The sequence below is a fragment of the Mustelus asterias genome, chromosome 7 (genome assembly GCF_964213995.1).
Source record: "Mustelus asterias chromosome 7, sMusAst1.hap1.1, whole genome shotgun sequence".
Taxonomy (NCBI): Eukaryota; Metazoa; Chordata; class Chondrichthyes; order Carcharhiniformes; family Triakidae; genus Mustelus; species Mustelus asterias.
In genome coordinates this window covers 44,374,999-44,400,691 of record NC_135807.1, presented here as the reverse complement: position 1 = coordinate 44,400,691, position 25,693 = coordinate 44,374,999, and positions in this window count along the sequence as shown.

Sequence of the window (25,693 nt, the reverse complement as noted above, 5' to 3'; positions counted from 1 at the left end):
CGCCCTTCAGCCCATCGAGTCAGGCAACAAATGGGCGCAGCATTGGCCAAGATAGTAGAGAAGTGGCCTGCACCCAATCTTCAGCCCACTGCTAAATTTATCATGGATGACCCTTTGTCAGAACTGATGAAGGGTCATCAAGATGCGAAAAGTTAGCTCCATTCTCTCTCCACGGATGCTGTCAGACCTGCTGAGATTTTCCAGCATTTTCTGTTTTTGCCTCAGATTCCAGCATCCGCCTTAATTTGCTGTTAGCAAAATTTATCACGTCCGTTATTTAGGTCTCTCTCTCTGGTGGCCACTTAAAAACCGGCATTAGGGCCCTTGCAAATGTAATAAGGGGACCAAAGGCCTGTTGAAAGACCCCTTGCTGAAATTAGTTTCGGGTCAGGAGTTAGGCAGGCCCCACTCAGAATTGTTCATCGGGAAAAAAACTTTCCTGTGCCCCCACTCGTAGCCCACAACCAATCCCCTTCTGAGACTTACCTGAGGGCCACTGCTGGCGAGGCAGGAGATGTTAAATTTACATTTCCTGTTGGATGAGCGACCAGTCGGTGACACCAGCAGCTTTTCCTGAATATGTAAATGATGCTAGACCACCAATTCTCACTGATTAACAGACCTCTTTATTTCAGGTATGTGCGGCCTTCATGGCTAACCTCTGGACCTGGGAAGGGAGTCGTGGAGAAGATTCTAACACACTTTTTTTCCCCTGAAAATTCTGAGCAACAGTGCAGGAAAAAAATAGAAAATAATTCATAGATGGATAGATATAGATAGGCAAACAAGATATAGAGACAGTTAGATAATGACGTAGATAAATATAGATATGGGCAGACAGATATGATAGATACAGATATAGGTAAATTGAGATGGATAGATACAGGGTCAATCGATCAATTTTTCTGTCTCTCAGGCTATCGATCTGTATCAGGATCCATGTCTATAGATGAACAGAGGTTTAGAAAGATAGATACAACTATATATGTGTGAATAGATCAAGAGTTAGACAGATAGTTTGATAGCTCTATGAAGAGTAAGACAGATGATAGAGGTAGTTGTGTGACAGAGAGATAGATGGATATATGAATAATATTATCTATGACAGATATATATGTAGTTTAATAGATATATAATAGACAGAAAGATGTATGATAGATACATACTGGGTATACTTTGATAGATTTATGATAGATGAGTGACAGCTAGATGCTACATACATAAATGATTTGATGATAAATAGATTTAAACTACAAAAGATGTCCTTGTAATGAAACTACTTCTCCTCAATTTAACCTTTTAATCCTTCCTGATCTTGGTCGCTGTTTCCATTTCACCTTGCCCGGGCTGAATGAAAGGGTGCAGAAGAGAGATATACCTCAGCACCATCTTACATGTGCCGGATGTTCATTTTTACAGGGCGTGAAATGAGCAGAGTATCAGTTACCTGGCAGAGCAGTCAGGAATATAAAGACATGTTACAAATGTAGGCAATATATGTAATACTAGTTAGCTTAAGTGACTTCAAACTGTGCCATTGTATCTTCAGCGAAGTGTGATGGGTAGTTGAAGTTTCACATCTGTATCAATGAATGCAAATCAGAAAATAACCAAAGAAACTGCAGCATAAACAGATAGGGCAAGTTTTAATATGATGACAAGTCCAGCAGACCACTGGGTGCTCTACGTTCTAAATGATATTTAGCCACATTGAATCTTCCAAATATAGCAGAGTTACACAGTACAAACAATTTAAAAGATGGATAATCATCTTTGCAGAGGGAAAATGTAAAAGCTTAACATTAAAACTGTGGGAGGTGGCTTGCTAATCTACACCAAGCATGCCACCAACATTTTGAAACACTTCCCAATTTCATTCTAAAAATTACAGGAATAAGGACAATAAACTAGCTGTAAATTGTTTTCCTAGCGATTATTTTCTCTTAAATCAAATATATGATGATTTGCATTGCATCTGGGACTCAAAGCCTTAAGGCAAAAGATGATTTTTTGAATGATTTTACTACATGGTATATACCACACATTCAATCTTAAACAATAGTTGCTTACCATGTAACTTAAATATTTGCATTCATTATAACGCGATCAGAGAGAAAAGTATCCCTGCATTTAACACAGAAAACAGAGAAGGAATTCGTACAGCAAAATAAAAATAGGTTGCCTTTAGCATACAGAAGGTTAAGAAAAATCAGGTTCAGTTACTTATATCTACTCTACTATTCAACTGCAAGATTGGTCAGGGATTGGAACAGCAGAGGGAGAGGGAAATGCAATAATAATAGGAAAATAGAATGATAGAAATGTAACTTATTGCCTAACATAAAGAATTATGATGCACGTTGGACACTGCGAATTAACTGTACAATAAGCAAAACAGAAAAATTGGAAATGTGACGAATCTGAAATCACACCAGGATCTATTGAAAATATACAGCAGATTTCATAGGGTCTAGAAAGAGAAAAAACAGATGAGTATTTCCAGCAGACAGCCTTTTGCAAGATCTAAACAATTTTCATTCTTCTTTAACAGTTGTGGTTCTTTTCATTACCACTAGAAATCTCTGCTGTTCTTTTATAAAAATTATTTTTCTGCACATTTATCCAGATGTCCCAATTAATCTACAATGTCATGACTTTCTCTTTTTATCAAAATCGCCTTCAGTATGAAAGATGCTCCAGTTGCCTGATGCTGAATTACTAATCACATTCTTATTTTGTCAGGATAGTGACAGAGGGGCTGCGATGCTGCAGTCAGGCATGCTGGATCTGAGAAACCTTCATGTTCATCTGCCAGTGAATAGGCCTGATGGGGGCCTATCTGCCCTAATCAAGTTTGCATTGCCAAAGAACAACTTCTGATGTTGCGTCTTATCAGTGCAAGTGTCAGTCAGCGGACAGTGTGTTGCCCTCAGCCTCTGTCCTCATTTCTTCATGGCAGGATGCATGTTTTTCCTTCATCACAATTTCCTTTCACCTGCATTATGAGCTTGCTTAGCCATGACAGTTCTGCCCTGGTTTTGGCATTCACCATATGGCCAAGCCTAACTCCGCCCTGTCTTCCAATAACTCCAGCTCACTGACCCTGCATTTCACATTATTATTGCTGATGGCAACCTATATTTTAGCCCCAAACTACCACCTTTGATCTTTACATCCCAGCTTCCTCAGGATAGCTCTGTCACACTGCAATACAGTAATGATGTCTCTGTGGTATACAACAGGATTTATGAATTATCCAGAGCACAGGTTTAACTATAACGTCTGAATGTCACAAAATAATAAGATAAAATTTGCCTCCTTGTTTAAAGATCCTCTGTCACCTACAGATTTTTCCAAAACATTATTATAATAAATTAATTACACCTTTGTCCTTCAGAAATATTACAACAATTTTATTTGCTTCTTTTACACCAGACCCAGTGCTCCAAAACACTTAACTGCATTTTCAATTACTTACAGATATGGATAAATATTTTATATTCCAGTCCTTGTTACTTATTGTTCTAAAGTCTTAACAAGATTTCAAGACCTGGTAAAATGCTTTGCACTGTAAAAGCTGTAAGTTTGATATTACATTTATAAAAATAATGTTCATTAAAAGGGCATTGTCCATTTAAATAGTAACAATGGTCAGGTTAATGGAAATGTTAACTGATATTTATTAACACTGATCACATTTAGTTTCAGTTCATGCAAATGAACTATCCAAAGTTTTTTTTTAAATGGAACCGATTGGTAAAGTCTAAGGAGCCTTTTCCCAGGAAAGCAGCAGAGAACCTAGGAAAGAAGAAAATGTTTCAATAGTTTTAATGGCATTTTGATATATTTAACAATGTAAATATTTTATGCTATGATCAAGGAGTAAATGTTCTTTAAAAGTCTTGTACTCTGTGATGTTAAATCATCCCTGACAATCTTATAATTCTGGTGCCACTATAAAGTGCAGCATAGATACATATAAATAATTTCATCTGTGTTAATTCGGTGCTCCAAACTTTGTGGTGCTGAATAAATTAGATTTAGCCCCTGGCAGTTAGAGCTGCACTTAATGAAACAGAAGCAACATAAATAAAATTTAACCCATTAATGTTTTTTGTGGACATTTTGTGGATGTGCGATATTATTAATAATCCCGACAATGGGGATCTTTGTTATTGAAGGGGATGGGGTTAGAAGAAGATTCTGACAACTCCTACAGCAAATACATGCAGAACAAAAAATACATTCTTACATTTTAGAAGTTATTGTTTGCCCAATTTACAAAACAGTTCTACCTTGTTGCTACCACTAAAAATGACACAAAGAGTGTACACTTCTTACTGCAGACAAAGTCCAATAACTTTCATAAAAATCATTCCATGAGGGTTTTTAATGATTTTTTTTGCAATTTGTGTTTGCTTGATATTGGAGAGAAAAAATGTCCAAAACGAAATGTAGATGCTTAGGAGAGGGTGCAAAGAAGGTTTACCAGGATGTTGCCTGGTCTGAAGGGTTTTAGGCATGAGGAGAGGTTGGATAAGGTCACATTGTTTTCACTGGAAAGATGAAGGCTGAGGGGCAACCTGATAGAGGTCTACAAAATTTTGAGGCGCATGTATAGGGCAGATAGTCAGAGGCTTTTTCCCAGGGTGGAAAGGTCAACTACAAGAGGGCACGGGTTCAAGGTGAGAGGGGGTAAGTTTAGGGGGGACATGCAAGGAAAGTTTTTTACAAAGAGTGGTGGGTGCCTGGAACGCACTGCCAATGGAGGTGGTGGAAGCAGGCACATCAGCAATGTTCAAGGCGTATCTTGTTAGACACAGGAATGGGATGTGAACAGATGGATAGAAACCATGTATCGGCACAGGCTTGGTGGGCCGAAGGGCCAGTTCCTGTGCTGTATTGTTCGTTGCTCTAGTATAATAAACTCAGTTGTGCATTCTTGATTGAACAATTCATCATGGGGGAGTTTACAGGAATGGGGACAGTGGGAAGTGTGGGGGTGTAGGGGAGTGGTGATTGTAGATATCAGGTGTTGAGAAGCACAATGGGCAGACCAAACCCAACACCAGCCCAATACAAGTCAGTATAGGCCCAAACCATTTTCATAACCAGACCTCAGTTAAATGAGAGAAGAATGCTGAATCAAACTATGTTTCTCTGGAGTAAAAAACAGTTCTTTTATCTCTGTGATTATTAAGTTGTTTTAAACTAGAGATCATTCTTAAAACTCTCCTCTGAATCTTTTCCAGGACATTATATTACCTACCACATCAGGGGAATGAAACCGGATACAATAATCTAAGTCAGCCCTAGCCATTTAGAAACTTTGGCTTTGGGTGAGAGCTTAAGGTGCACAATATTGGTTGTTTTACATCTCCAAGAAATGAGAATCATGGAGATTTATAATGAGTTGTTAAATCAATATGGCCCATTTTACACTATCAGCAAGCCAAATGAACCCCTTATTTATCTATCAACTGTATAAAAATGGTATATCAACACATTTTTAAAAAGTAATTCTTATCATGTGAGCTTCATTGGTGAATGTAGTGTTATTCCCATCCCTTGTTGCACTGAGAAGTTAGTTGGTCATTTTATGTTGATGTTGTCTACATGGACTTTAGCAAGGTCTTTAACAAGGTACCACATAGTAGGTTGTTGCATAAGGTTAAATCTCACGGGATCCAGGGTGAGGTAGCTAAATGGATACAAAATTGATGACAAAAGGTGGTTGTAGAGGGTTGTTTTTCAAACTGGAGGCCTGTGACCAGTGGTGTGCCTCAGGGATCGGAGCTGGGTCCACTGTTATTTTTCATTTATATTAATGATTTGGATGAGAATTTAGTAGGCATGGTTAGTAAGTTTGCAGAATGACACCAAGATTGGTGGCATAGTGGACAGTGAAGACGATTATCTAGGATTGCAATGAGATCTTGATCAATTGGACCAGTGGGCTGACGAATGGCAAATGGAGTTTAATTTAGATAAATGCGAGGCGATGCATTTTGGTTGGTCGAACCAGGGCAGGACTTACTCAGTTAATGGTAGGACGTTGGGGAGAGTTATAGAACAAAAAGATCTAGGGGTACAGGTTCATAGCTCCTTGAAAGGGGAGTCACCGGTGGACAGAGAGTGGTGAAGAAGGCATTCAGCATGTTTGGTTTCATTGGTCAGAGCATTGAATACAGGAGTTGGGACGTCTTGTTGAAGTTGTACAGACATTGGTAAGGCCACACTTGGAATACCGTGTACAGTTCTGGTCACCCTATTAGAGAAAGGATATTATTAAACTAGAAAGAGTGCAGAAAAAAATTACTAGGATGCTTTCGGGACTTGATGATTTGAGTTATAAGGAGAGGCTGGATAGACTGGGACTTTTTTCTCTGGAGCGTAGGAGGCTTAGGGGTGATCTTATAGAGGTCTATAAAATAATGAGGGGCATAGATCAGCTAGATATCTTTTCCCAAAGATAGGGGATTCTAAAACTAGAGGGCATAGGTTTAAGGTGAGAGGGGAGAGATACAAAAGTGTCCAGAAGGGCAATTTTTTCACACAGAGGGTGGTGAGTATCTGGAACAAGCTGCCAGAGGTAGTAGTAGAGGCGGGTACAATTTTGTCTTTTAAGAAGCGTTTAGACAGTTACATGGGTAAAATGGGTATAGAGGGATATGGCCAAATGTGGGCAATTGGGACTAACTTCGGGGTTAAAAAAAGGGGCGGCATGGACAAGTTGGGCCGAAGGGCCTGTTTCCATGCTGTAAACCTCTATGCCTCCATGACTCTATTTATAAGGCAAGTAATATGGCGTGGCTCTGGACTCGTATATAAACCAACCAATATAAGTAAATAGGTTTCCTTTCCTGAAGAAGTGAACAAGTTGTGTTTTTAATAACAACTTGACAACTTCAACATCATTTTTACAGATACCATTCCAGTTTTACTTTATTCAGTTTTAAAAATCTGGAAATGAAAGTAGAGGCCTGAGCAGTAAAAATGGTGGGTGAGGGACAAATAGGTCAGAGAGGAAGAGGTATGACAATCATTGCAATTTTCAAAACTAGAGTAAACAAGTAGTTGTAAGGGGTAAGACAAGGGACCAAGAGCACAACACATATCAAAATACAGAAAGTAAATGGGAATATGAACTTTGCAAGCAAACAGCAGGCATGTTAGTTTTGAGGCCATGTTGATATAGAATTCATAACTTCTAAGCTCCAGGATGTTGTACCGTGGGGTACCCCAAAGATGTGCTGGAGAACAACCCAGAGGTCCCAGGTTAGGATTACATGGCAATTGCCTGGAAAGTTCAAACTTCCATTCAGCAATTGCTTGATATTGGGAACCATCTGAAGGTATGAAATAAATCTCAAACTTTAGATGCTTCCGACTATCTTTCAGTAATAGTTAACCAGGAAAGGCTAGAATAATTAAAACCACTTCCAGTTTCTAGATAACTATAATACTGATATCACCCACCCCCACCCTGCCACAGATCTTCACTTGTTGTCCACTGGAGTCCTTCACATCCCCAACCCCCATGGGATACCCATAACTAGCCCCCCTGCTGACCCTCTGTGGGACTCTCCCCACATTCCTGACCCACAATGGAACCTCCAACTGCCCTCCCCTCCCCTGACTGCCATCCCCACTCGCTCCACTGACCACCCACCTCAACCACCTAAATCCCCCACTGACCACCCAACTCCCAACCCCCCACTGAGCACCTCTGACCATTTGCGCCCCCCCCCTGCGCCCCCCCCCCCCCCCCCCCCCCGCCACCACTAACCCAACCCTCACTCACTCACTCACTGGACACCCAACCGCCCCCACTTCACCCCCCGGACCACACGAACACCACCACCCCCCATTGAGTACCCAACTGGCCTTCACTATTGATCACCCAAACCCCCAACTCACCAATCCCATGTGCAATCACTGAACAACCTGACCACCACACTTCAACCCTAGCCACTTTAAAAACCCTAGCCATTTTAAAAACTTACCTTCGCCCTGGCTTCTCAAAGTAGCTGGACTGTTAAACCTATTTGCTTTGCAGCGGCCAGTGCTGCAAAAGAGGGGATGTGGCTTCCTCATCTCTGACTCTCCTACGTTCCACACCAGGCCTTGGGAACGTCTGCCTTACACTGCTTTCGCCCGGCCTGAGAGAAGGTTGAGCGAGAAAAGAATGGCTTCATTTCCAGATAAGTTAGTAGGGGCAGAAGCAATCTGAATTTGATTTGATTTATTATTGTCACATATATTTGTATGCAGTGACAAGTATTGTTTCTTTCATGCAATACAGACAAAGCATACCGTACATAGAGAAGGAAAGGAGAGGGTGCAGAATGTAGTGTTACAGTCATAGCTAGGGTGTAGAGAAAGATCAACTCAATACAAGATCACTTCACGGGAGTTTATTGGAGGGCAGAGCAGAATGGAGGTTTTGGATATCAGTTGATGATAAGGGGACCAGATGGAGGCATTGGAGGTGTACAATGAGCAAAGAGTTTCATAGAAAACTGAGATTCATGGCAGGGTTAAGGTGATAATGGACAAGTGGGAAATAGGAGATCAAAGTGCTGGGATGTTAGAAGTTGTGCTGATGATACGGTGGGACAAATAAGAAAAGTAGAGGTGTGTGGCAGAAACAAAAACAGCAGAGTTAAAAGAGGACTGAGGTCCAGGGTAGTACAGCAAAATCCTTGCTTAAAGTTCTAGCTGCATTCCTGAAAAGTACAACTTTAAGTAAAACAACTTTAAATGAAACAACTTTATGTGAAACAGCTTTAAGTGAATCATATTTTCTCACTGCAACCAAAGTAAAAGCTGTAGTTATATTCTGTAGAGCCTTTCCTGTCAGAAAAAAAATTAAAATATCAAAGGCTGAAATAGTGTACAATGCTGAATTTCTATATTTGTAAATGAAATAACTTTTACAATATAATACATTTTTTTAAAAAGAAAGGAAGAAGCTTACTCTTTCTAGTTACCTCTCTCTGGTTGACTCTTTTACTCACCAACTCTCTCTCTCATCAACTCTCCCATTTGGCACTCCTCTGTCCATTTCTCCCACTCACTTATTCCCTCTCCCAAATCCTTGCTGTGAACGAGGGATGACAAGAGGAACGAAGCGAGCATGGGAGGGGGAGAATTTGTGAGTGGGAGAGTCAGGGAGGGAAATGGTGAGTGTGAAAATCAGGGAGAGAAAAGGTGAGTGGGAGGGAAGGGAGGGAAGAGGTGAGTGGGAGAGTTGAGAAAGGAAGTGACGAGCATGAGAGTTGGAGAGCGTGAGACAGAAAGTCAATGAGTGGCAAAGAGTCTAGGGAGAGGGAGAGAGTCCTGGGGAGTGGGAGAAAGTGTTGGAGAGCAATGAAGTCACTCCAAAATGGCACTGATTGGGTCATGCATGTTCCGTCAGCCCTGGGATGAAATTATACTGCAGTGAACGTCCCAATGCTAAATGCATTTCCTGGCCCTGGTTTATCTATTACATTAAAATGAAATGACATTGAATGGGGACAATCTAAGTATGAACTTACTGTATATTGTTAAAACCAGGTGAGGAGTGAAACGACATCCCTATTCAGGTCTGACCGTAGCAGGGTTTGTTGTGAATCAACGGGGATGAAGCTATTAACTCAAAGGCCGGAATTTTCCCAAAATGTGACTGAGTGTCATGATGGCGAGAAAACTGGAGTAATCGACTGGGGCAGACCGGACCGTAATTGTCCCGCACTTCGTCGTTTTTTGGGAGAGAGCTTAGTTGCGCACCAGTTCTGGGAAGAGTGATAGAAACATAGAAACATAGAAAAACTACAGCACAATACAGGCCCTTCAGCCCACAAAGTTGTGCCAAACATGTCCCTACCTTAGCGATTACTAGGTTTACCTATAACCCTCTATGATGCCTAAACACGCTGGTGAGCCCGCTGCAAAGCAGCTGGGTGCCATTTTGAAATAATTCACTGACCTCACAGTGCACAGGGAGACCACCTCCCTCCTCCCAAGGACAGCTGGACCCCCCCCCCCCCCACATTAGTGGTATGTTTCTCCATCCCTCCCGGACTCGGATTGCCAGCATCAGGCATTGGGGCCCTCCCAATGAGTCTCCCTGCATGGTTCCTGACATGCCCCCTTTCTTGACCCCTGATATACCTCCCTTCATGACCCTTAACATAGCCCCCATTATAGCCTCCACTCAGGCCCCACCACCTTGGCACTACCCTTGGCACACTGCCAGTGTGTCAGATAGGCACTGCCAGGGTGCTAGGTGGGCACTGCCAGATGGGCACAGTGCAGCCATGCCCCCAACCACCCCGAGGGTTCAGTGGCCTCCAAGCTCCCTGGTGTGGCCATCATACGTGGTGTCCGCTGGTGGAGACCAGCAGTGATTCTAGCTGGGCTCGAGGGTCAGATGATCCCGGGAGCTGGGAGAATCCGGCATCAAACAGGCTAAGCATATTTAAATACTACTTTGAATATGCTAATCAGCCTCACGCCCTTTCTGGACATGATCTGATTTGCACCAATGTACCCCAATGTTTGTGCTTAACCATTTACATGCTGATTGCAAAGAAACCAGTCTGAATGGTGTTCTTGAGTTTTAAACACAAAGGAGTTTGTTTAACTGAGCTAAAATTCCACCCAGATAAAGATATAAAGACATTTTAAAAGGCAAACCCATGTGCCAACACACACACACACGCACACACACATACACACACAAAACATATGCAAAAATACAAGTTATACAGTAGGAAGTTACTGTTAAACCAAATTAAAATTCAATGCTAAAGGAATAAAATAGAAAGTTCACTGTTTATGAGTCCTTTGGTGGTATCCACGGCTGAAAGAGAAATGTTTCACAATGGTCTTGAAAACTCAATGGAGTTGAAGTCCCTGCAAACTGCAATTTTTGGAGGTAGTTCATTTTAGAAACATAATCTGACTGTTCCAAAAGTCGATGATTTTTGAACCTGGAGTTCCTTTTGCTGGGAATTGGATTCATTATGGAGACAGGGCTGAGAGTTCATTCTGGCTCAATTTGAAGCATTCTTCTAGACTCCTGCTTAACAGCTTCTATGTTGGGCAGGACAGTGGTTAGCACTGCTGCCTCACAACGCCAGGGAGTTGAGTTCGATTCCTGGCTTGGGTCACTGTCTGTGTGGATTTTGCACATTCTCCCCGTGTCTGCATGGGTTTCCTCCAGGTCATCCGGTTTGCTCCCACACTCCAAAGATGTACGGGTCAGGTGGATTGGCCATGCTAAATTGCCACTTAGTGTTAGGGGGACTAGCTCGGGTAAATGTATGGGGCTAGGGCCTGGGTGGGATTGTGGTCGGTGCAGACTCGATGGGCTGAATGGCCTCCTTCTGCACTGTAGGATTCTATGATTCTATAGGAAAATTCAAAAACGGTTATTTTAGCCACATGATCCCTCTCTCCATAATGAATTCAGAAGGCAATTTATTAGCTCATGACTGGACAGACCATGGCTATTGTTTTATGGCGTAGGTGATTAGATTTTTTAATGTCCTAGGCATTAACTCCTGAATGATCCATCCCCTTCTTCATAAGATAGGAAGAACACATTTGCATATAGTTATTGTCCTGGTAGAATTTCTGTCTTTGTGTGTGAAATGGAGAGGTCCATTCAGTTTCAGTAAGTCTTCTGAAGTAGGACTCAATGCATCGTCTTAATGTGTCTTAAATGCCTTAATCGTATTCCACATTGGAATCTTCCAGAATTGGTCAACTTGTAATAGCAAATATCAGATGACATGTGGCAGCCATTTTAAATCAGTGTCTTTGCTAGCTTTTTAAAGGCCTTTTTTAAACCTGTCCAATATATGTTTGATTAGCTGATGAAGTTAAATATGAATATCACTCATGCACGTGTCACATCATCAAGAAAATATGAAGTGTCAAAGGGTGATGGGACTGGAAATAGCTTGTGTAAGCAATAACAGTACATGTATATTCAGGGTAAGAAAACAGATAGTACACACCAGTCCAGCTCTTTTCCCTCAGGTTACTTCCCCGTTTGCCGTATTCTCTAGCTGCATTGTTCCTCTGCCACTTCATTCACAATGTGAAAATGAGCCTGCATCCCTGCCTGGATAGTTCTCACACCTGCCTCTGAGCAGCCACCCTAAAATAAACCTATAGACAGGGCCATATTCTCTTGGTTAACTTGGATGCAAACCACCCACCTTCCATTGTAGTATCTTAACCAATTACCTCACTTGTCCACTCCCCTCATCAATGTTCCACACCTAATGTATAGTTTGCAATCATTCTGCACTCCATCTCCACCCATCTGGCATATTTAATCTACCATAACAAAATACTGCCCAGAAATAGTGTGCTGCATGATAATGACTTGCTGTACACTGCATAAATTTCCAACAGTCAAGCATTGGACAAGGGCTGATGAGGAAGAATACACTAATGGCATTGAGGACAGTGAGGAAGCAGGAGGCCTCTAGTGCTTTCCCGAATCGAGTGTTCTTCAGCACCAGCTCCTTAAAGAGCATTTCAGCCGAACACTCTCTGCCTTCTTACATTAAGAGTCATGTTAACATCTGTCCCAGACCTTCCACCCTCCAAAAAACTGCTTTTACCCAAAGAGCAGCATTGATATTTATATACTCCAAAGATGTGCATGTTTGGTGGATTGCCCATGGTAAATTGCCCCTTAGTATCACAAGAGGTGTAGGAGTTAGATGGAGTAGCCATGGAAAATGTGTGGGGTTACAGGGCAGCTGAGAGGGCCTGGGTAAGATACTTTGACAAAGAGTTGGTGCAGACTCGATGGGATGATTGGCCTCTTCTGCACTGTAGGGATTCTATGAAATTCGATGAAATTTCAATGATTATTACCTGATATTGCAGAGTAGCCAGCTATTTTGGAATGCACACAACATTTATCATTTTACTCGCTAACTCAAATGCCTCCAACTTACTTATCCCTGAGCTGTGTGTCCAGGGTGCTGGTCTTTCTTAAGTGATTTTGTATCTGCTCAAATGATTTTTTTCCTACTGTGGCTTCACTTTGGGAGGTGGAAGCTTGCTCTAGCTCAGGAAAGGACTGTGGACACCTGCATGGTCAGTGAGCCCTGCTGTAGACTGCTCAGCTTGGCAAAGAGCAGGACATTCTGGCCTAAGCTGGCCCGTTCTGCTTGAAGAACAAACCGGGAAGTAATCTGAGGGGGAAGGGCTGTATTGGTTTGTGTAATCTCTGTTTTCTTAGCCTGAATATGTACTTACTCCTATTGTCTTCAATCGCTATTTACTGTCCCACCACTGTTCAACCACAGAGGGTTCTCTTCCTGAGAGAGGAATGTATTCCATTCTAAACTCCTATTATCAGCACTCTCACCAATACACAGCTGCCCTGCCATCTCTGCAGCTCTGCACCCCAGTTGACCTGCAGATATGTTGGGCCTATATTCATTCAATCTCCCAAGGCTGAGAGGCAGTGCCTGCATAGCCCTGATCTAACTATTCCTGATAGAATAATTAAAGTGTTACAAACTTCTGCAGGGATATTGCGGAGTGGGAGGAGGTTAGGGGAACAACCACACTAACTTCTAAGCTGACCAGGCATCCCATAGTTGGCTGCAGAGTGTTGAAGCTTTGTGCCCGAACCCCATACAGGTTGGTTGCACACTCCAATGCATTCTCGGACATGCTTCGGCCATATTCCTCGATCTGGGCAGCTGCAGGATACAAGTCACTCGTAGAATCTAGTAAAAGGGCAACAGGACAGGGGTTAACACATAATGGCGAGGGCAGATTATTAACAATGTACTGCAATCCCAAACTGTTATGCTGAATGTGTCAGTGTGTGAACATACAAATTACATACAGTAGTAGGCCACTCAGCCCCTCGGGCCTGCTTGCTCCACCATTCAATAAGATTATGGCTGATCTGATTGCAGTCTCAACTCCACATTCCCGCCTAATCCTGATAAAATTTCACCCCCTTGTTGATCAAAAATCAAGCTGCCTCATCCTTAAAAATATTTAAAGATTCTGCTTCCACTGCCCTTTGAGGAGGAGAGTTTCAGAGATTCACGACCCTCCAAGAGGAAAGATTTCTCATCTCCATCTTAAGTGAGGGATCCCTTATTTTTTAACAGTGACCCCTAGTTCTAGATTCCATGACAAGAGGGAACATCCTCTCCGCATCCACCTTGTCAAACCCCTCTGGATCTTAAGGGTTTTGATCAAGTCACCTCTTACTGTTCTAAACTCTAGTGAATACACACCTAAACTCTCCAACCTTTTCTCATAAGACAACCCGCCCATCCCTGGTAGTAAATCTTTTCTGGACTGATTCTAACACATTTACATCTTTCCTTAAATAAAGAGAACAATATTGTGGGTTTTGGAAAGAGAAGCAGAAGGAAATATACTCAAGCATTTTTCTTTGTGGTCACCAGTATAGCCTTCTTCAGTACGGGATATGGTCCATTCACCAATGATGTTGATGGTTGTATCTATCATTGGAGGTCAAGTTTGCAACTTAGCAAGGTCTTCATCCAATTCTGTGCCAGCAGAAGAGTCAGAGTGTGTGCCCTATTGAAAGATTCAAATGCCACGAGGAAGCTTAAAATGATGATAGGAAGAAGTAAAAAGTGTGTTATTGTTGTGGAAATGTTTGTGAAGAATTAAGACAGGATTGCTAGATTTCCTGCACTCCCAGTCAGCATGCTGTCAGTGAGCAAGATGGTTATCAACTTGCCTGCAATATTTCTCAGAGAATCTCGACAGTGCAAAAGGAGGCCATTCGACCATTGAGTCTGCACTGACTCCAACAGAGCATCTTACCCAGATCAAGCCCCGCGTCCTATCCCTGTAATCCCTCACATTTACTGCACTAATCCCCTAACCTACACATCTTTGGACACTAAGGTGCAATTCAGCATGGCCAATTCACCTAACCTGCACATCTGTGGATGTGAGAAGAAACCAGAGCAAACCATGCAGACACGGGGAGAATGTGCAAACTCCACACAGTCACCCGAGGCCAGAATTGAACCTGAGTCTCTAGCACCGTGAGGTAGCGGTGTTAACCACTGTGCCACCATGCCGCTCCACAGTAGGTCTTATTTAATAAGACCCACCAGCTAAGACATCATCAGTTAGGTGCCATCCACTGCCCGCCCAACATATGTTGCAAACTATCAATATAAGTAATATATAAAGCAGAATACAACAATGTGTTAAATTCTGTATTAATATCAGAGCTCAGTGCAGTGTTAAATTTAGCTTCAGTCAGGGAGAGATAAACAGAGAGAGGTGATCTGGAGTCAATTCACAAAGGAAGGGCTAGAATCGTTTCTGCTCTCTCCTTAGTGTTACCACTAAATGAATTCATACAGTGATAGACTGAGAGGATTTACTTTTACATGATTTGTTGCCATAGGCTTACAAAAACCATTCATGCATTAATATTAATAATTGATTTTTGCATAATGCATGCCTTCATATTTCATTATTATGGCTATTGTGTAAGAATACAAATGTTCCATGCTGGACTAAGGGACAGATAGAATTGATACAGAGTTTAATTAGCTTAAGGTCCTTTATTCTGACGCAGAGCAGATGCATTCCTATACTGCAGTCAATAATTGATAGTTCAGACTTCCATGGTCTGTGGTCCCATTTAAAAATACAGCCATTTTGATATTTAAATTATCAATGCACAGGGCTCTGCTGGGAGTAATGCCCAGGAGTCAGCCAACTGAAACAGCCTGTTTTAATTAACTATTATGTTTAATAATATCTTTCATAAGTTCAAACCATTTCTGCTAGGCTTAGAAAATGGTTTGGTTCAACTTTCTGGCTTCATCCTTGTTTTTTTTTTGTTTAATTACACTGATAGCAGGCCCTGTTTGGCCAGATAACTACAAATATACAATTACTGATCAATGAACTGGAAAAAATGCTTCTGGTGCCATATTTTATTTACCTTCCGTCCACTTTGAATATCCCCACTTTCATTTGTGTCAGAAATATAGAAGCGTTTCAGATTGGTAAGGACCAGTTACAGTTAATTTCCTCAATTTTCCAAGTTAATCCTTCAAAATGATGACCTCACTTCATTAAAAAAGCAGAAAATTAACAGTTTCAACATTTCTTGTTTCTCATCAGCTCCCCCTATGGTTTTCTGGGTCATCTACAGCTTGTGTAAAGAAATGGGCTGTTGATGATGCTCTGAACCAGCCACAAGGATATAAGAGAGAAAGCCAACAGCAATCTCCCTCTGAGATTGTTCCCATCTTTCAGAAATGTGACTTGCCGTCTACTAAAAGTAGGGTCGTAAAGTTTGGTAGTTACCTCATTTTGAAACATAAACTTGCATTCCAGCACTCCGTGACAGCAGATATTGATGGAATTCATTGCCCTCCCTCTTGGCCAGTTTGGTGATGGGGGTACTTAAACAGGTGTGAGGGTGATGGGTGGGGATCCTGCTACTTTGCCCGCTTACGTCCTGATTAAGTCCATGGCTGGTTCCTGAGGACAGCCATCCAGCCCCGTCACAATTGAGGTCCTTATGTTGCCATTTAATGCCCATTTAAGAGTTGCACCTTGCCACCTAGTGTTAACACAGAGGCAGGCTGTAGTTCCCCGTGTGAGGAGCATGAAAAGCAAACCCCTGCTTGCTGCTTGCAGGCTACCAGGGGCCTCTCTTTCAAAGGCCCACCTACATCAGAAGAAGGGGAGGTGACTGGAGCCACCCCTTCTATCTTTGCTGTCAACCTCCCCCCTGCCACCCCTTACCATTGCTCACCTGTGGCCTGGAATCAGTGATGATCTTAGATGGGTTTAGTGGGTTTAATGCCTCACTTGCGGCACTACCTGACTGGCTGGCAGCTCTCAGCATGCAATCTTCAGCACTCTAGCATCCTTGCTCCTTGTGAAAGATTCACTGCTGTCCAGTTAATGCCTTAGTGACACTTAACTTGATGGGCCTTTCCTAAAAGAGGTGATATGGGATTCCATTAGATATTATTCAGGCGCATCTCCAAATGTTAAATCTTCCTGGTTTTTGGCTGCAGAAAAGATCTGATTTATCCAGAACATAATATCAAACAAGTGGTCTGACAGCAAGAGAACAGCTGAGTGGTTCAGAAAAGTTATGGAGATATAGAGTTGGAAATCATCAGAATATATGTGCAGTCAGTGGATAATGTTGCTGAGGGACTACATATTTTTAAGAAAGTGAGGAGGGAGCTGAGGTTAAATTCTGACGTTTTGGAGGTGTTGCCAAAGAAACCTTGGCAACTTGCAACAGTGCATCTTATGAATGGGACTCACTGTAGCCAGGTTATTTCAATGGTGGAAGGAGTGAATCATCCAAATCGGATGGCAAGAAAGGTGGACCAATAGCTGTATCCTCTCTCAAGCCAATATGCCCATCATAGAGATGCTAATCACTCAAAACCAATTCTATTGGGCAAGACATGTTATTCAAACAGCTGAAGCAACTTCTCTACTTGAAGCTGAAGGCTCACAGGAGATCAACGGAAATGCCTTTGGGGTATCTTCAAATCAATTGAAGCTAAATATCCCTTTGCTTTATTAATTCATGGGACATGGGTGTCACTGGCTGGCCAGCATTTATTGCCTATCACTAATTATCTTTGGAGGGCAGTTGAGAGTCAACCACATTGCAATGGCTCTGGAGTCACATGTAGGCTAGACCAGATAAGGATGGCAGATTTCCTTCCCTAAAGGACATTAGTGAATCAGATGGGTTTTTCCAACAATCAACAATGGTTTTATGGTCATCAGTCGATCCTTAATTCCAGATTTTTTTTTATTGAATTCAAATTCCATCATTTGCCGTGGCGGGATTCAAACCCGTGTCCCCAGAACTGATGAAGGGTCATCTAGACTTGAAACATTGGCTCTATTCTCTCCCTACAGATGCTGTCAGACCTGCTGAGATTTTCCAGCACTTTCTCTTTTTGTCCTCAGAACATTAGCTGCGTTTCTGTATTAATAGTTTAGCGATAATACCATGAGGCCACCACCTCCCCTGCTGACTCTCGGGAGTCCCTGGCATGTGACCAATCAAAATGGAGAAGATTCGTTGGTCGGAAACATTTGGAGGCAAAGTTGAATCATCGGAGAGAGCACACAAACTTCCAAACAATTCATCTACCCAATCCTTCAAGCCCACCCGCCAACCCACATGTGGAAGATAATGTAGATCGCGTATTGGACATTTTAGCCATTTCAGAACCCATTGAACTGGAGTTGAAAGCAAGTCATCCTCGATCATCAGGAACTGCCTAAAAGCTAATGTTCCAGCTGGCCAATGAAATGCTAATCAAATGAACTGCTTTATTCTGGATGATGATGAGCATCCTGAGTGTTACTGCACTTGTACGTATCCAGCCAACTGCCATGAATTCCATCACACACTGCCTTATAGCTCATGGAATCACTTTGGGAAAAGGGTTCAGGACTAGAATTGATTTTCTAATCCAAAGAAAGTTATGAGTTGACTTTTGGATAGAAACGAAAACACTTCTTTGAGTCTTTTAAAGCATCTTTTCTCGAAAAATGGATTCACGGGTCATCAGGTGTTGTGCCTCCATCTTGTCGACTTGGCATTCATTGCTCTTAGTGGTGAATTGGCACTCTGCACAGGTGATGTGTTGCGTGCGGTCATTGGTGTCGCTGGAGTCCTGTTTGCTGTTGTTAATTTTCTGGTACTGTCGTTAATATTGTCTCCCTGGATATTGATGCTTTGCCTGTTGCTAATGATTTTTTCTGTTTCTCCAGCTCTGGTGTAGTTTGAATATGGTGTCTGTTTCTTCTCATTTATTTACCCGTTTTAGTCTCAATTATATATTACACTGGTGTCTTATCTTTAGCAACAACTTTTGCTGGGCTCCAGGTTTTCATGATTGAATCGTGTATTCATCCACTTTGCCCTTTCAATGCCTCGGGTAGGGATTTACATGTTGTTGAAGTGCTGACCTCCTCTTGCCTATGCTTCAGTGAGTTATTGTCTCGCCGCCTTCTGGTCACTAGGAGGATGTATTTTGCTTCAAAGAGCAGCCTTATATTTTCTTCCATTCAACAATTCTGCAGCTGATTTCATGTCCTAGAGGTGTGGATCGGAGTAACGTTAAGGCAAGCTTCGGGTCTTCCTTTGTCTCTCAGCATTTCATCAGGGTTCTTTGTTTGGATGTATGTATCTATAAACCCATGTCCTCGACAGTGATGTGGTGATGATGTTGAACCCATCCTGTTCAACAAGTTCCTGAATTTATCTGGATGTGAACTGGGTACTATTGTCACATATTAATCCTTCAGGAATTCCTTGCTCAGCAAACAGAACTTGCACTGCTGAGATGATTGTGGGGCTCTCCAAGTCCTTCATCTTCCAGATAAAAAGAATCTGTAAATAGCAGTCTGCGATTCTGAGATACCATTCTTGATTGTGTCTGAATAAATCAGCTCTCACAGTATGCCATGGTCAGGGTGGTGCTTCAAATCTATTCTAATTCCAAAAGACAAAATGCTGAAAAATCTCAGCAGGTCTGGCAGCAGTTAAGGAGAGAAAAGAGCTGACGTTTTGAGTCCAGATGACCCTTTGTCAAAGCTAAAAGGCATAGAAAGTGGGAGGTATTTATACTGCAGGGGGAGGGAATGAAAGATGGGGAAAGACTGCTAATGGCTGTCCACAGAGAGAATAGAAGGTGTGAATGGCTAAACGGCAGAGAAGCTGAAATCAGAGGGTAAACTGTGACAGATGAAGATGTGGGGGGGAGGGGGGGAATGGGTGGGAGAGAGGTAAAATGAAGAAAAAGAGGAAGCAAAAGGGGAGAAAAGGTAAGGAAAAGGGATGAGGTAGGGGGAAAGATTGGGTGGGGGCAAAATAAAGGGGTCGACGTGGGGTAGAGCTAATTATCTGAAGTTGTTGAATTCGATGTTGAGACTGGAAGGTTGTAAAGAGCCCAGCCGGAAGATGAGATGCTGTTCCTCCAGTTTGCGCTGAGCTTCACTGGAACATTGCAGCAAGCCAAGGACAGACATGTGGGCATGGGAGCAGGATCGTGTGTTAAAATGGCAAGCAACCGGAAGGTCAGGGTCCTGAATGCGCACAGACCGAAGGTGCTCAGCAAAGCGATCACCCAGTCTACGCTTGGTCTCTCCGATATAGAGGAGACCACATTGGGAGCAGCGAATACAATAGACCAAATTAAAAGAGGTGCAAGTGAAACGCTGCTTAACCTGGAATGAATGTTTTGGACCTTGGATGGGGAGCATGGAAGAGGCAAAGGGGCGTTTCACTTGCATTACACACAACTTTCATGTTATGCAGCCAGCTCCGCTTCTTTGAACTTGGTCTTATGCAGTATCTGGATAGCAACATCCAAAGACTTCACAAGCACTGCAAACAGCAATCCTGAGAATATGAATGAGAATATCTTGAACTACCAGTGACCAATTCTATTGGCGCATGTCCCCTGGATTCACTTCCAAGCTTAAAAATGACAAAACCTTCCAGTAAATTAGTACCAACCAATTCAGCTGCAATAAAGTGCTATTTCTGTTCACACAAGTGGGATTTGTTAACAGAAAACCTACAATTTGCACTGAGTAATAAATATTTTTTCATTTTAAGTTGAAACTAACTATAACTTACAAATGTCCAACACAGTGCATATAATGGGACATAATTACAATGCTGGAATTTGGAAATATGAACAGGAACTGATGAAAATACTCAGCAGACCAGGCAGCATCTGTGAGAAGGAAATAGAGTTAAGGCTTCAGGTGCACAATCTGCCCTTGACCTGACGAAGGGTCAGTGACCTCTGCTTCTCTCTACACAGATACTGCCAGACTTGCTGAACACTTCCAACGCTTTCCGTTTCCAATGGAGCAAAGGTTTTGCCAGCCCCCCAGAAAGCGGCCAGACTTCTTGTGAACCTTTCATTCCTCTTCAGCAAGAAACCCTGCAGCAGCTGCCTGAGATCTTGTGTGGCACCAACACTAAGCGCGTATTTCAAAAGAAAAAGTTAACATTAAAAGAAAATGCAAAGGATCTGCTGAGCCAGGGAAGTCTGTACCAAAGCAATACATTGATCATTTTTTTGGATTAATTAATAAAAATGGCCATCAAAAAGAGCCAAGCAGCAGAGCTAACTCATAAAGTCTTTTTTACTGTTTTGCTTAAGAGCTCAGGAGAGATCGACTAGGCCCTAAATCCTGAAATAGGGAGGGGACAGGGCCATGCGAAGGAGTGGGGTTTGACTAACACCGACCTTGTGTTCCCCTCTGGTGGCACACACTTCGAGCTGGCCTTGGCAGTATTCATATGAAAGTGGGGGTCAGAAATGAATTGCCTTTCAGCCTGGGTTTTCCTCCTCATGGCCCAGTGTGTGGATACATCTCTCCTCCCTCCCTCCCTCTCAGCTCCCCCGCCCAGCACAGGAGGTTCAGTGATTGATATCACTGTGGAGAGTTTTGGGATGGCTGTGAAGGTGGCAAGACACACTTCCTCTAACACTAGAGATGTCCTTGGCTTTTCAGCAGCCGGCGCTCCTCCTGGTCTGCTCTGCAATCTTGATGTGATGGCAACTCCTGCTGTCCTCTAGCGGACTGGTGGTTGTCTGGTGAACGGGTGGCAGGGGGGGGGGGGGGGGGGGGGGGGGGGGCGATGGTGAGAATGCTGTCAAAGGTGGTCTGTATCACCAAGAACTCACTCTGGCTGTCAAAACAAATGGCTGCACAGACTTGGGCTCTTGCTCCAGGACAATTGGATCTTGATCGAACACTGGAACTTTGTCCAGGAATGAGCTCTCACTGTGCGCTTGTGTGCCAGCACATTGAGGCATGAGGCAGCTATCGAGATGGAATGGGGGGGGCTGTGCTGCCAGCAAAGACAAAAGTTGCAAGCTAAACCTTGGCCCCATGAAGGTACGAGCCCTGATGTTTTGCACCTTGTGCACCCCCCCACTCCCCCTCCTCGGACACCCTCCCACACCCAGGCCTTGGCCAACAGCATTATGCGGGTGAAGAATTTGTACACATGTCTCAGTCGGTAACTTTCTCCGAACAAATTGAATCTAAGTTTGAATCACATGCATCATTTTCTCTCTAATAGCCTATACAGAAAACACAACCACAACAAAATCTGGAGAGTTTGAGAACTTAGGCAGAAAAAAGCTGAGAATAAAGCATAGATCAGCTGTTTGGATGATTGTGGTCGAGGTAAAAAAATCTATAAGCTCCTTAGATTTGTTGTTTGACATGAGGGTGGAGATTTAAAGTGGGGAAAAATAGTGTCTAGCGTAATTCATGTTGTTCAAGATACTCGTGGTGTACTTTACAGTTTTGCCTGAGGCCAGCAAAACATTAAAACAATGGCGGCAGAGGCTGAGAGGAGGCCTGATAGGGGTCTATAAAATTATGAGAGGCACAGACAGGATGGATAGTCAGAGGCCTTTTCCCAGGGTGGAAATGCCAATTACAAGGGGGCACAGGTTCAAGGTGAGAGGGGGAAAGTTGAAGGGAGATGTGGAGGGGAGGTTTTTCATGCCAGGAACCCGCTGTCAGAGGAGGTGGTAGAAGCAGGCACATCAGCAACATTTAAGAGGCATCTGGATGGGTATATGAACAGGGAGATAAAGAGGGATACGGACTGAGTAAGGACAGAAGGTTTTCTTTGTAGGTTAGTTAGGGCATCATGATCGGCATGGGCTGGAGGGCCAAAGGGCCTGTTCCTGTGCTGTATTTTATTCTTTGTTCTTTGTTATTGCATTGTTAATATGATTTAATACTGGACAAAACATTCGGGGCAGATTTTCCACAGGGGGTCCTCCTGTTGTGCAGCCGTAATGTTTTTAAGCTTTCCAGTCTTTGTTCTGTAGGACCATAGAGAAAATAAAAGCAATTTATTGGTGATAATGCCATAATGACTTGATTGAATATTTGGTGATATACCAATCTGAACACTATATCAACAATATTGTTACTGTACCTTGAAGAAAGGACAGTGTTGATGTTGATTTGGTGATGAATAAAAAGGACCCTGACTCACAATTTTTAGCCATAGCAAACAATCACAAATCTTTACAATATGTGATTCTCACCCCACAACTGAAAAAGCAATTGAAAAATTCACTACAGTCACACAAGACCATAAATTAACAGAATACTTTACCAATTTACTGGATTTTATTAAACACACTACCAGAAAGAGTGGACAATTCTTAGTCAATTGCTTAGGATGCACTGGATCAATACCTGTGAAACAAAAGGCATTGGGGATTGTTTCATTCACATGAGAGTTAGGAAAAGATTATCATTATTTTATTATTTATTTTAACTTTTTATAAGTGTCACAAGGAGGCTTACATTAACACTGCGATGAAGTTACTGTGAAAATCCCCTTTCCGCCTCTCTCCGATGCCTGTTCGGGTACACTGAGGGACAAATTAGCATGGCCAATGTATCTAACCAGCACGTCTTTCGGACTGTGGGAGGAAACCGGAGCACCTGGAACAAACCCACGCAGACACGGTGAGAATGTGCAGGCTCCACACAGACAGTCACCCAAACTGGGAATCAAACCCAGGTCCCTGGCGCTGTTTGGTTAGGTATCATTTGATAAGATGGTGTATTTTTGTGGGCAGTCATCAATTTGAATCCTGTGAATGGTTGAGCTCCTAACATGAAGGAAATGGGGAAAGGAGTGGGCCGATGGGCTGAAAAGCCTTTTCTGCTTTTTTATCTTGTTATGAGTTGTTAATAAAGATGGGGATTCGGCGCTGTCCTCCCTCTTTTTCTTACTATTCAGTAACAGGAGGTAAGGTAATGTTATTAGGAGGGAAGGCTTTCAATGAGCCCATACGGAGAACAAAGGACTGAATTTTATTTTTTAATTTTTCTTTTCTCTTACGCAGAAAAATGTTCGGTCTCCGTTTAACAGCCACCATTGAAACATATGTTACCTCAGGAATTCACTGTGCATGGTCTCGTCTCTCATAATTTCCCTGCAAGGTACGTGGCAGCATTCCTGGAGGAATTGTGATCATCAACAAAAGGTTAGTGCTTTAAACTCCCTATTGTAGCAATTTATTTCCCAGTAGCTGTGTCAAAATGAAACAGTTTGACTATGATGGATTAAGTTATCTGTCTTACTGGCCATTGTAAGTGCAAGGTTAAAAATCTCGGTCCATTTACAGAAAATGGTTAGCCCATTCAATACACAACTAAGGACCTTGACAAGTTGTCTATATGGATGTCAATAGGATATGTACACATAACTGGAAATTCTGTGGCAGGTTCTCCTTTCCATTGTGTTTGGAAATACTGGTGTAAATAAGTGGGAATGTTATTGTTACATTATAAATCACGTGGAACTGGATATTTTGATGTAACTTGTGTAGCTGGGATGAAAGGTCAAGTCTTTTAATTCCTAACCCCATATATATCCTGTGAACCTTTTTTGAGATTTATGTTTGATTAGTATTTGTATAAATAAACACAGTTTTGAACCAGTCAAATGCTTATCAGCAAAGTAGGTTATGAAAGTACTAAAATAATTCTAAGTGCCGAATGAGACGGAAAATGGGAGGGAATTGGGTGAGTAAAAAATGGACTCTTACCTCACTCTGTCAAAAAAAAATGCAAGGTCGGTTTCCTGCCAGCAGGGGAAGGGGCAGGGCCTAAGCTCGCCCAAAAGCCAACAGATAGCAGCAAAGTACGCAAATGCGCATGTGCTCATCCCTTTGTTCTGCTACCGCTGGCCTCCACAGCTGATTTCCCCCCACTGGCTTGTACCGATCACCCTCCACCTTTCCCACATGGCTGCCCCCCCTCCCCCCTGCCCACACACGGGCCATCTAATTCCCCCAGCTCCCGCGCGTGGACCATCCGATCCACCGCCCCCCCCCCCCACCCCAAACACACACGGACCAACCGATAGCCGGTTGCAGAGTGCGCAGCATACTACCACCCCGATTGTGGTTACAGAGTGCGCAGTGTCCCTCCCTTGATCGGCCCGTCTCCTTCCAGTCCCTCTCCATCCCAGTTGGCCCTGCCCACTCGAGCCCCACCCCCTTGGCACTGTCCGGTGCCTGGTGGGCATTACCTGTGTGCTAGGCTGACAGTGCCAGGGTGCCAGGCTGGCACTGCTCAAAGGGAATCACCTCTCTGTCCCTGACCTCCCAGGGGGGCCTCAATGACCTCTGATCCTACTGATGAGGCCATCACATCTAGTTCCCATTGATGGGGACCATATGTGATCCTTGCCGGGAAGAACCTTCACCAGTGAGGCCACAGAAGCAAGTGAGCCCGGACAAATCCACCCCAGGCTCACTTGTAATATTTAAATTCTGTTAACTGAAACAGTTTGGTTAGGAGTGTGGCAAGTTCTAGAGCAGAAGTCTTCAGAGTACTATTGCTGGAATATCAAGTAGGGCCTATAGCCATTGTAGTGTGCAGTGCCGTCAGCTATTTCTTGATGTCATGTGGAGTGAATCGATTTGACTGAAGACTCTAACCTGTGACACTGGGGATCTCCGAATGAGGCTGAGATGGATCATTCACTTGGTACTTCTGGCTGAAGATTGTTGTGAATGCTTCAGTCTTATCCTTGAAACAGGTGTGTTTGGCTGCCCTGTCATTGAATATGGGGATATTTGCGCAG